The sequence below is a fragment of the Triticum aestivum genome, chromosome 5B (genome assembly GCF_018294505.1).
Source record: "Triticum aestivum cultivar Chinese Spring chromosome 5B, IWGSC CS RefSeq v2.1, whole genome shotgun sequence".
In the NCBI taxonomy this organism is placed as follows: Eukaryota; Viridiplantae; Streptophyta; class Magnoliopsida; order Poales; family Poaceae; genus Triticum; species Triticum aestivum.
In genome coordinates this window covers 600,230,768-600,242,844 of record NC_057807.1, presented here as the reverse complement: position 1 = coordinate 600,242,844, position 12,077 = coordinate 600,230,768, and positions in this window count along the sequence as shown.

The following is a 12,077-nucleotide window of genomic DNA, read 5'->3' as shown; positions in this document are numbered from 1 at the left end:
TCAAAAAGTTGGTTATTGTCAAGGAACAAGATCATGGTCTCATCATTTAGGGTTTGTTGACACCGAGGCATCCTAAAAGCTAAGCTTTTATCATTTAGGGTTTGTTGACTCCAAGGCACCCTAAAAGCATAAGCGTACATCATTTAGGTTCTCATCAACACCGAGGTACCCTAAAAGCCAAGGTTTCATCATTTAGGGTTTGTCGACGCCAAGGCACCCTAAATGCTAAGTTAAGTTTTCATCATTTAGGGTTTATCGATGCTGAGGCACCCTAGGTTGGGCCTAATCACTTGGCACTAATCACTTGGCTCTATTGCCACCTATGTTGGGTTTATCATCTAGGGTTTATCGATGCTAAGGAGAATTCTAAGTTGGGCCTAATCACTTGGCTCTATTGCCACCTATGGTTTAATGCAGCAAGAATAAAGGGGCAGTTGATCCTACTGAATTAAGTACTAAGATACCCCGGCCCATGCATTAGTAGCAAGTACCCCATATGTCTGATTTTTAGCAAAGTCATGCTAAAATTCACGGAAAATTTCAGCATGACCTTTGCTGAAAATAGGACATATGGAGTACCCAAATTTGCCGGAACGGAAGTTAATCGACATTCCGGCAAACTCAAGGGCCTCTCGGGGTACCTGCAAAATCATTATCCCCGCGTAATGAAGTCCCCAATGGGTCATTTCAGAAGATCACAAGTAGCATCATCACAAGTAGCATGCACCTTGCTACCCACACCACCACAAAATAATACTGGAATAAAAACATTACTATGCCAAAGCAAGTGATTTCCACAGCCACACAAATTAATTACTACCAGATGGAGTACTCCTAACTAAGCTTGTAGTACAAGTGACATGACAAGCATACCAAATAGGCAACTAAACTATTTTTTACCAAATAGGCAAATAGTATATGCACAGCATGCATAGAGGGACAAATCAGGAGTCCAGGACGTGGAGTCTCTGCTCCCGAGCTCAAATACACCATCTTGATCAGTAAAATAAAAAAATAGTAAATACATAAATTTAAAAAAATTCTTAATTTGTTTGACAACAAACATTGCTTAATGTTCACCCTCAAACATACTGTAAATTTCCATTAAAAAATTCTTGATGCTTATAAGAACAATGAACTTATAGAAACTCCTTAATATGAATATTATACCGATGATAAAAAAAGTGAGACAAGAAGTGTCTGCAGCCTTGAGTAGATTCCCGGGACCTGAAGGTTGTTCACCCTGCTCATATCAAATATTATGTTGTATTAGCAGCAAGTAGACAAGCCTCCATACATCAAGCCCTAAATGATGAATGAACTGGACAGAAAGAATCAACAGAAAATAACAACATACATTTCTATCGATCTTAAGGCCACAGGTGAAGAACACCTAGGTTTACTGATTAAAAAGAAACATCGTGATCATGTTATTCCATCTGATCCAAAGCAAAAGATGAAGCAGCTTGTGTTTCATAAGGGAAGTCCCAAACTTGTAGTACGTTTCTTATTCAGCAACATTCAGTTTGACAGCAAAGCTCACAAGAGAGAGAAGTTCCAAACTTGTATGTTTCTTATCCAGCAACATTCAGATTATCAGATTGGCAGTAAAATTCACAAGATCGGTTCCCAGACTTTTATTTTTCTTATTCAACAGCATTCAGATTGGCAGGAAGAGACACACTAGTACAATACAGCTGCCCAATTCACTAGAGGAACGTTACACATGACACATGAGACCAACAGAATTGCGTACATCCAACAAGTGCAACAACGGCCACCACATACCTATCACAACACGAAATGCGCAAAGCCTATCTACTTGAAGCAAATGTGACAAAATGCAGAAAGCCTATCTATATCTACTTCATCGGCACATTCAAAGCAAAGCGACACTTGTATCTGGGCCATGTGACACAACACAACCGATGCCAGCAATGTGAAGCCATATGACTGCTGGCAGACAATTGCTATGCATTGTGGAGGAAATAATCTTAAGTATTTCTCCTAAGCGTGATTAGCATTCCAAGAGCACTAGTCTGCTCCAAAGATCTGTGATGCAACGTTTCATCATTCCGGTACAACAGATTACATGACTGACCTCGTCACTACACTTGTAACATACTCCCTCTGTCTCAAAATGATTAATTCAGGGTGAAGTGTGACCAATTAAATTGTACACGTGCGCCAAGCAAACAAAAAATTTTGCAAGATGAAAGGAAAATAATATTTCAGTTTATCAAGGATCAACACAGCTTCTTTTTTGGTAGAAACATTTGTATCAGTAATATGCTACAAAAATAAGCATGGTTTATTCAAGGAGTACACTTGACTGAACTCAACAGTACACTTAACATTGCAATTTCAGGGCGAAGCACAACCGACTAACCTATACAAATTTGCCATCCAATATAACACCGAACAAGGTTGTGAATTAACAGTCAGGCCTTAACGGCTTAACATGTCATTATTTTCACAGAAAAATTGCAAGAGGGAATTAAGCAATAAATATTTTCCAGTGCCATGATCATCATGGTCCTCACTGGGGCAATGAGAGAGGAAACCTATCAGATGCAAAATATGTTTCTGCGATCATCAGGTCATAGTTCATTCCGCCTTCAGAAAGAAAGCTATCAACTACACAAATTTTTTTGTGTGATCAGGAGGTCATAGTTCATTCCATCTTCAGAAATAAGCACAACCATGGGTTCTTATATGGAGTTCAAATTCGACTATTCTAAGAATTATTGGCAATCGGACGAACACAGAGACGAGCATTGCAAAGTCAATTATTCGCAATCATACACAAGAGAAGAAAAAGGGGGATACCTCGAGCTTGGATAGCCTGGGCTTCGGATTGGGCTTGGGTGGCGGGGGCGGGGCGTAGTCTGGCGGTGCGGACGGGGACGTCTGGGACTTGGTCGGACGGTGGTGCGCCTCGTAGGGCGTGGGGGCGGGCCTGAGCTTGGGAGCGGGCGGTGAGTGTGGGGCGAGGGCGGCGGGGGGCGCCGACACGGCCTTCTCGGGCGCCGGTGTCGAGGAGGCTGTGGGCGGCGATCCGGAGGAAGGGGTCGCCTTCTTGACCTTCCAAGCAGAAGAAGGCATGGGCGGTGAGAGGATGAGGAGGAGAAGCTAGGGGGAAGGGAGGGAGGGGATGTACGTGCTGGGGCGCCGGCGTGGGGGAGCTGCAGTGGTGGGGGCGCAGGGGCGGCGGCGCGGGGGAGCTGCGGTGGTGGGGGGCGCGGCGGCGCAGGGGCGGCGGGGGTGGAGTCCGGCGGGGGTCGGGGCGGCGGCGGCGGGGCAACGCGCGGGTGGATCTGGCGAGGGAGAGGGACGAAGGGGATCTGGCGAAAGGGATAGCTAAGGGGGGAAGCTTACTAATGGTGCGGGGGGTCATCAGCGGTGGTGGAGCGGGGGAGGGTGCGGTGGGTCGTCGGCGGTGGTGGAGCGGGGGAGGGTGCGGGGGGTCGGCGGCGGCGGCCGGTGGAGCAGGGGAGGGTGTGGTGGGTCGACGGCGGCGGTGGAGTGGGGGAGGGTGTGGTGGGTCATCGGCGGCGGTGCAGCGGGGGAGGGTGCGGGGGGTCGGCGGCGGCGGCCGGTGGAGCGGGGGAGGGTGCGGTGGGTCGTCGGCGACGGTGGAGCGGGGGAGGGTGCGGTGGGTTGTCGGCGGCGGTGGAGCGGGGTAGGGTGCGAGGGGTCGGCGGCGGCGGCCGGTGGAGCGGGGGAGAGGGTGCGGGGGGTGCTCGGCGACGAGGGGGACCGGATCTGGCAACGTGGGATGGCTATCGAGATGGAGGGGGATCGAGATCGAGTGTCCATGAAATTTAAAAACATTCATGAGTTCAAAAAGTGCCCATGAAATACAATCGAGAAATGAAGGCTACAATTTAAATACAATCGATCTTAGCTAGCTATCTGTTCACAATCTTCTTGCCCTTATTTTTCATAAATGGAGTTCTTCTCTTGAACGGACGTCCTTTAGGTAGGGCGGTCCTGCTTCTTCTTGTGGTGTATGCTGACACTTCATCGTCGTCGTCATGTTCCATCTTCGGGTCCCCGTACTTGTCGAAGTCTTGCTCATTGGCGACTCCATCCATTCCGATTTTCTTTTATGATGTTCTTGGCCCATCTGACATGGAACATCGGGACCTTCTCTCCAGCGTAGCTCAGCTCCCAGATCTCCGCGATCCTTCCGTAGTATCTGTCCTTGTCGTTACCGGTGTAGGATTCCATTGTTACCCCGGAGTTTTGATAACCATCGCTCTTCATGTCCTTTCCCTCGGTGTATAATGTGTAGCCGTTGATATCGTACGCCTCATACGTCATCAGGCTGTGCTCGGTGCCCTGTGACAAGGCGAATATGAGTTGTTCTTCCACGGAAGAATCCTCATGTAAAGGGTACGACAGAAGCTTCTACTTGAACCAATGCGTGAAACATGAGTTGTGCTCTTTGATTATATCTCCGTCCGTCCTCTGTTGGCCTCGGTCATTGTACGTCTTCTCAATAAAGGTTTTGTGCTCTACCACCCAAGGATCGACCACGTCTATGTGTTGTAGCGCGACTAGGTTTGCTCTTTCAAAGTCGGCGAGTCGACCCTCGAAGTCGACATGCATTTTGCGGCGACCCTCATGGTGACCCCATCCAGCGAGCCTGCCGAGGTGCCTATTGACGGGCAGACCAACGGGGTTCTTGACGCCTAGATAATTCATGCAGTAGGAGATGCACTCTTCGGTCAGAAAGCCCCTGGCTATGCTTCCCTCTGGGCATGACATGTTGCGAACGTATTGATGAAACCATTCATCCTTTCGAATGGCATCATGTTGTGCAGGAACGTCGGCCCGAGTTGGATGATATCCTCCACGATATGGACCAGCAGATGCACCATAACGTCGAAGAATGTGGGCGGGAGGTACATCTCAAGCTCACATAGTATCACCACGATCTCTTCCTGTAGCCTTCTGAGTTCCCTCACGCCAACCGACTTCCGAGAGATGACGTCGAAAAAGTTGCATAGGCCAAATAGCATTTCACGGACGTGCGCGTCCATGATCCCACAGATTGCAACTGGAAGTATCTGCATCATCAGCACGTGACAGTCGTGAGACTTCATCCCGCTGAACTTCTGCTTCGCTGTGTCTAGGTATCTGCTTATCTTCCCCGCGTAACCATAAGGAAGTTTTACTCCTACGAGGCAGGTGAAAAACTGATCGATCTCCTCCTGACTTAGAGTGAAGCACATGGGAGGGTAGTCATTTCCGGTCTTCTTGGCCTTTTTGCCTTTGCGACGACTTTCCGTGTCGTGCTTCGCCTCATCATCATCATCATTAGCGTGAAGCTCCTCCCTGATGCCCATTGATTTCAAGTCTGCCCTTGCTTTCGGCCCATCTTTGGTCCTCTCTGGCATGTTGAGCAGGGTACCAAGCAGACTCTCGCACACGTTCTTCATGATATGCATGACATCAAGGCTGAGACGCACACGGTGGATCTTCCAGTACGGCAAGTCCCAAAAAACAGACCTCGTTTTCCATACCTTCAGCAGCAGCTCTGGCGCCTTTCGCTTCTTTCCCGGCTCTGGCGCCTTTTGCTTCTTTCCCGACAATGGGCAATCTTTCCAATTTTTCAACAGCTAGTCTATTTCCTCGCCGCTCCTCGTACGCGGGCATCTTCGGGGTTCGGTTACACCATCGAACAGATCCTTGCGTTTCCTCCACGGGTCATCGTCGCGAAGCCACCTTCGATGTCCCATGAACATGGTTTTCGAAGACCCGGGATCTCTATCTAGCTGGCAATACGTTGTGTCATCCATGCACCTGACGCATCCAGAAAATCCGTGGACCACCTGTCCCGCGAGATATCCATAACCGAGATAGTCATGCACCGTCGTGAGCAGTGCGGCTGTCATAGGGAAATATTCTTTCTCTGCGGCGTCCCACGTATTGGCTGGCATTTTCCACAGCGTGTCTAGCTCCTCTTTCAGCAGCCCCAGATACAGATTGATGTTGTTCCCTGGTTGTTTCGGCCCTTCAATTAGCATACTCATGTGAATGTACTTCCTCTTCATGCACAACCAGGGGGGAAGGTTGTACATCCACACAAACACAGGCCAGGTGCTATGTGTGCTTCTCTGGCTGCCAAACGAATTGACTCCATCGGTGCTCGCTCCCAGCATGATGTTCCTTGGATCCTTCTCAAAATCTGGATGTTCAAAGTTCAACGCTTGCCACTGGCTCCCATCCTTAGGGTGACTCAGCATCTTGTCTTTTTTATTTATCTCCGGATCATTTGCGTCATCTTCTCACTTCTTCTCCTCCCTATCCGCGTGCCAATGCAGGAGCTTTGCTACCTTAGGGTCCGTGAAATACCGCTGCAGACGAGGAGTGATCGGAAAGTACCACACCACTTTTCGAGGAGCTTTCTTCCTCTTCTTGTATCGAGTGACGCCGCACACCGGACATATGGTAGACTCCACGTGCTCGTCCCGATAAATGATGCAATTGTTCATGCACACATGGTACTTCACGTGCGGTAAATCCAGAGGACACACGATTTTCTTTGCCTCCTCAAAACTGGTCGGGCACTTGTTCCCCTTGGGAAGACGTTCGTGCCAGAATGACATGTTCTCGTCGAAGCATGCGTCGGTCATTTTGTGTTTTATCTTCATCTCTAGAGCCATGAGCGTTACTTTCAGGAGGGTATCCTCGGGACTGCATACTTCATACAATGGAGTAACCGCGTCTATCTCTAGTTGATCCAGCTTGGCTTTCTCTCGGGCGGCAGCTCTTGCGTTATCCGTCTGCTTGAGAAGCAGCTCTTTAGTATGAGGGTCCTGCACCCAGCCCATCGATGGTCCATCATCGTCTGCTCCGCGGCATCTTCATCTTCATGATCATGCCCTTCGTCTGCTTAGGCATCTTCATCATCATCATGTCCTGCATCTTCTACATGATCACTGTGTACAGCATCACCGTCGTGATCATGTCCTAGAGATTCTTCGTCTTCTCGCCCTCCCGAGCCGCGGTGGTTGTCTTGTTGCCCTTCCTCATTTCTTGCCCGGCCCCCATGGACGACTTCATGGTCATCTTCATCACCTTGCCACCGATAGCCATGAAGGAAATATGCCCTAGAGACAATAATAAAGTTATTATTTATTTCCTTATATCATGATAAATGTTTATTATTCATGCTAGAATTGTATTAACCGGAAACATAATACATGTGTGAATACATAGACAAACATAGTGTCACTAGTATGCCTCTACTTGACTAGCTCGCTTATCAAAGATGGTTATGTTTCCTAACCATGGACAAAAGAGTTGTCATTTGATTAACGGGATCACATCATTAGGAGAATGATGTGATTGACTTGACCCATTCCGTTAGCTTAGCACTTGATCGTTTAGTATGTTGCTATTGCTTTCTTCATGACTTATACATGTTCCTGTAACTATGAGATTATGCAACTCCCGTTTACCGGAGGAACACTTTGGGTGCTACCAAACGTCACAACGTAACTGGGTGATTATAAAGGAGTACTACAGGTGTCTCCAAAGGTACATGTTGGGTTGGCGTATTTCGAGATTAGGTTTTGTCACTCCGATTGTCGGAGAGGTATCTCTGGGCCCTCTCGGTAATGCACATCACTATAAGCCTTGCAAGCAATGTAGCTAATGAGTTAGTTACGGAATGATGCATTACGTAACGAGTAAAGAGACTTGCCGGTAACGAGATTGAACTAGGTATTGGATACCGACGATCGAATCTCGGGCAAGTAACATACTGATGACAAAGGGAACAAAGTATGTTGTTATGCGGTTTGACCGATAAAGATCTTCGTAGAATATGTAGGAGCCAATATGGGCATCCAGGTTCCGCTATTGGTTATTGACCAAGAATAGTTCTAGGTCATGTCTACATAGTTCTCGAACCCGTAGGGTCCGCACGCTTAAACGTTACGATGACAGTTTTATTATGAGTTTATAAGTTTTGATGTACCGAAGTTTGTTCGGAGTCCCGGATGTGATCACGGACATGACGAGGAGTCTCGAAATGGTCGAGACATAAAGATTGATATACTGGAAGCCTATGTTTGGACATCGGAAAAGGTTCCGGGTGAAATCGGGATTTTACCGGAAACCGAGGGGTTACCGGAACCCTCCCGGGGGTTAATGGGCCTTAGTGGGCCATGAGGGAGAAGAGGAGGGCCGGCCAGGGCAGGCCGCGCGCCCCCTCCCCCCTAGTCCGAATAGGACAAGGAAGGGGGGGCGCCCCCTTTCCTCTTTCCCCTCCCCCCTTTCCTTCTCCATCAAGGCAAGAGGGGGGAGTCCTACTCCCGGTGGGAGTAGGACTCCTCTAGGCGCACCCCAAGGGGGCCGGCCGCACCTCCCCCTCCCTCCTTTATATACGGGGGCAGGGGGCACCCCATAACACACAAGTTGATCTACGGATCGTTCCTTAGCCATGTGCGGTGCCCCCCTCCACCATATTCCACCTCGGTCATATCGTCGCGGAGTTTAGGCGAAGCCCTGCGCCGGTAGAGCATCATCATCGTCACCACGCCGTCGTGCTGACGGAACTCATCCCCGAAGCTTTGCTGGATCGGAGCCCGGGGATCGTCATCGAGCTGAACGTGTGCTGAACTCGGAGGTGCCGTACGTTCGGTGCTTGGATCGGTCGGATCGTGAAGACGTACGACTACATCAACCGCGTTGTCATAACGCTTCCGCTTACGGTCTACGAGGGTACGTGGACAACACTCTCCCCTCTCGTTGCTATGCCATCACCATGATCTTGCGTGTACGTAGGAAATTTTTTGAAATTACTACGTTCCCCAACAAGCCATCCATGAAACCACGCAAGAGCAGGTGGTCCCGCACATGCCCGGAATCTGGGTCCGCAATAAGGCTCTTCAGCTTGCATCTTCGACACGGACATCTTATCTCCGTCTCGTTCTTTTGAAGCATCTCGGCCTTCACGGAGCTCAAAAACCTATTCACGATGCCTTCGGTCATCGTGAGGACCATGGTCGCCTGCGGGGTAGAGCAAAACGATATTTTAGGACCAAATTTTTTTTGACATGACTTTCCCTAAAAATAGGACCAAAAAGAATGCATGGTGCCAAAATTCTCATCGAAACGGAAATGAATCAACATTCCGGCAAAATATTGGCAACTATCGCATTTCAAATACCGGTACCTACAAACACAAACATATATGCAACACCACAAACATATACAACACCACGAACATACATAGATCTAGCTAGGCCATAAAAAGTGCATGTGCACGTTGTTGGAGGGAGAACAACTTAAAAATAGCTTTCCCCTTACTTACTTATCAACAAAAGGTAATTTAACCACTTAATTTGGATGAATCTATGGTGCAAATGAGGTGAGGAGGAGGAGGCAGCCGAGACAAGCTTGGAGGAGGTGGAGACAATGAAGTGGGGAAAGTGAGTGGTTAGGTGTGGCTGTCCAAAATATCTTGTTGGTCCCAGGTTACTAATGGCGCAACACCTGCTAATGCGCCATTAGTAACCAGGGTTACTAATGGCGCACCTGCTGGTAGTGCGCCATTAGTAGTTTTGCAAAAAATAAAAAAAACATATATATACTAATGGCGCACCGTGGCAAAGTGCGCCATTACTAGCTTAAACTAGTAATGGCGCACTATGCCACGGTGCGCTATTAGTATTTTTGCAAAAAAAAAGAATAAAAAAACAACAATAGTGGCGCACTATTTGGCTGGTGCGCCATTACTAGTTAGCACTAGTAATGGCGCACTGTGCCATGATGCGCCATTAGTATGTTTAGAAAAATAAAAAAAATAAAATTTTGTTACTAGTGGCGCACCATGTGCCTGGTGCGCCATTAGTGTCTTCCACACTAATGGCGCACCTGCACATGATGCGCCACTGCTATATAGTAGTGGCGCACCACATATCAGGTGCGTCATTAGTATCCATTTCATCTATAGCCCTTTTCCTAGTAGTGCAATTCTAGCATGAATAATAAACATTTATCATGATATAAGGAAATATAAGATAACAACTCTATTATTGCCTCTAGGCCATATTTCCTTCAGAGAGGTGGCGGAGCAGAGGAGGAACCAGCACTGGCGACGCCGGCGGCATCGGCCCTGTGCTCATGGCCAGGATGGAGGTCGAGGAGGACGGCACGCCGACAGGAGAAAATCCTTGGATGGGGGTCAAGAAAACCCCCCTGCCCAATGGGGTCCCAAGAAGTGGCGGCTGTGTGGACGGCACCGGCGCCGAGCCCACGACAAGGTTCGGAAACGGCGGCGGAGCAGGAACAACTGGCACCGCATTGGCCAGCCCTTGTGGTGGCCGGCAGCAGATGAGGGACGGCGCTCGCAACGCCGACGCCAGGTCCCTGCCCGAGTTCTTTAGTCCGCCCACCCAACGCTCTTGGATGCTGGTGATCCGCTGATCGAGGGGGGGTCAGAGGACGGCGCGGCGGTGGGTGAGGCGGAGCCATCAGAGTAGAGGAGAGGGAGGGGCGGTGAAGTAGAGAGGCGTGCGCGGTAGGAACAGTGCTGGGCAGTGACAGGAGAGTGGGAGGGGAATTATGAGACACCCCCTCTGTCTTCCGCACTGCCTGAGGCGTGCAGCCTCCTCGTACGCGTGGCTGCGCCGAGCCAGGCTCGCGAGAAACTGCCGATTCGGCAGTTTTCGCCGGGCCAGGCTCAGGCCTGCTTTAAGGTTCGTGTGGGCCATGAATCGAATGCAGCCCAGCCAACCAAACAGACCACGCACATCCCATGCGGGGTTGGTTGGACTGCATGCGGACAACCAAACATGCCCTCGATAGCGCAACAAGTACATGGAAACAGGCGGGGCGGATGTGCTTTCTGGGCTTAGCAAACTAGGAGCGGTCAGTGATCAGATCCATCTGCACACGTACTTTGCCACATATACGTGTGTGTCTCCTCTCCAGAATCCAAACAATCATCTAGCTAACTAGGCTACGAAGGGTCCATCAGCCAGGTTACCTCCTGTACGTGGTATTTTCTATGGCCGAAAGCACGAGCGAGCAAGGCGCCGAGGAGATGAGGAGATTGTAACGGAATCTTCAACGCTGAACCGCAAATTCCTTCTCTGTCCGTAGATAGTATTATGTTAGAGCAACTTCAATGGGGCGATCCATTTCGTCCGCTCGCGTTCGTTTGGGTCGGCGTGGATAGAAAAGACGGCCCAACGTGCCGACTCAAACGGATGCGTGTCCGCTTTCATCCACCTGCCGACCCATTCCCGGCCCATTTTTGAGTCGGATTTGCGTCGGCGCGGACACGAGACCTCCACCGCCTGCTTCATGGCCAACGCCGCCGGCCATTTTTTCCGATGAAAAAGGACATCTAGATAGTTCTTGCGTACACAGATAAAAGAAAAGATTAACTACTCGTTGGTTTCCGACTCTGACTCGGTAATGTCGTCCTCCGACATCTGAATATAGACGTCATCAGTATGCTCGTCCGCGAAGTCCCACCCCGATGTTTCTGATAGAGTTTACCTTGTTGTCTAGGTATTCATCATGTTTATTTCATCGCATTAGTTCGTTCATGCATGTAGTCATGTCCAACCAACTTAGGTGCGGCCATGTAGTCGCGTGAAGATGAGATCATGTGTACATGCAAGCTAGTGCTGGGTTAGACAATTAGAAAATAAATGCATATAGATTAGGGAAGATGCACTTGAGCACGACAGGTTAGTCATGTCAAGTTGTGAGCGTCACATGGCGTCGTGTGTGTGGCACTAATGTGTGTATGTGTCGTTGCATTAGCAAGTAGTCTATATGCATGGATGTGTTAGCTAGCTAGCTGTGTTCGCTGCGGAGCCGGAGCGGCTGAGGCGGGTGGCAGATCGACAAGGAGAAAGAATCGGGAGCAATCAGTTGTGGCTTGGTCCTGTGCGTGCATATCCAACGTTCTGCAGACTTGGTTGCTACTCAAAGTGAAGCTAGCCGGTTGAGTAAGAGTCGGAAGTAGTTGTGGGGTTTGTACGTGCGTCTGTGTGCGTGGAGTTAGTGGGTGAGTGGCTGCGTGTTGGCCGTGTAACACTGGC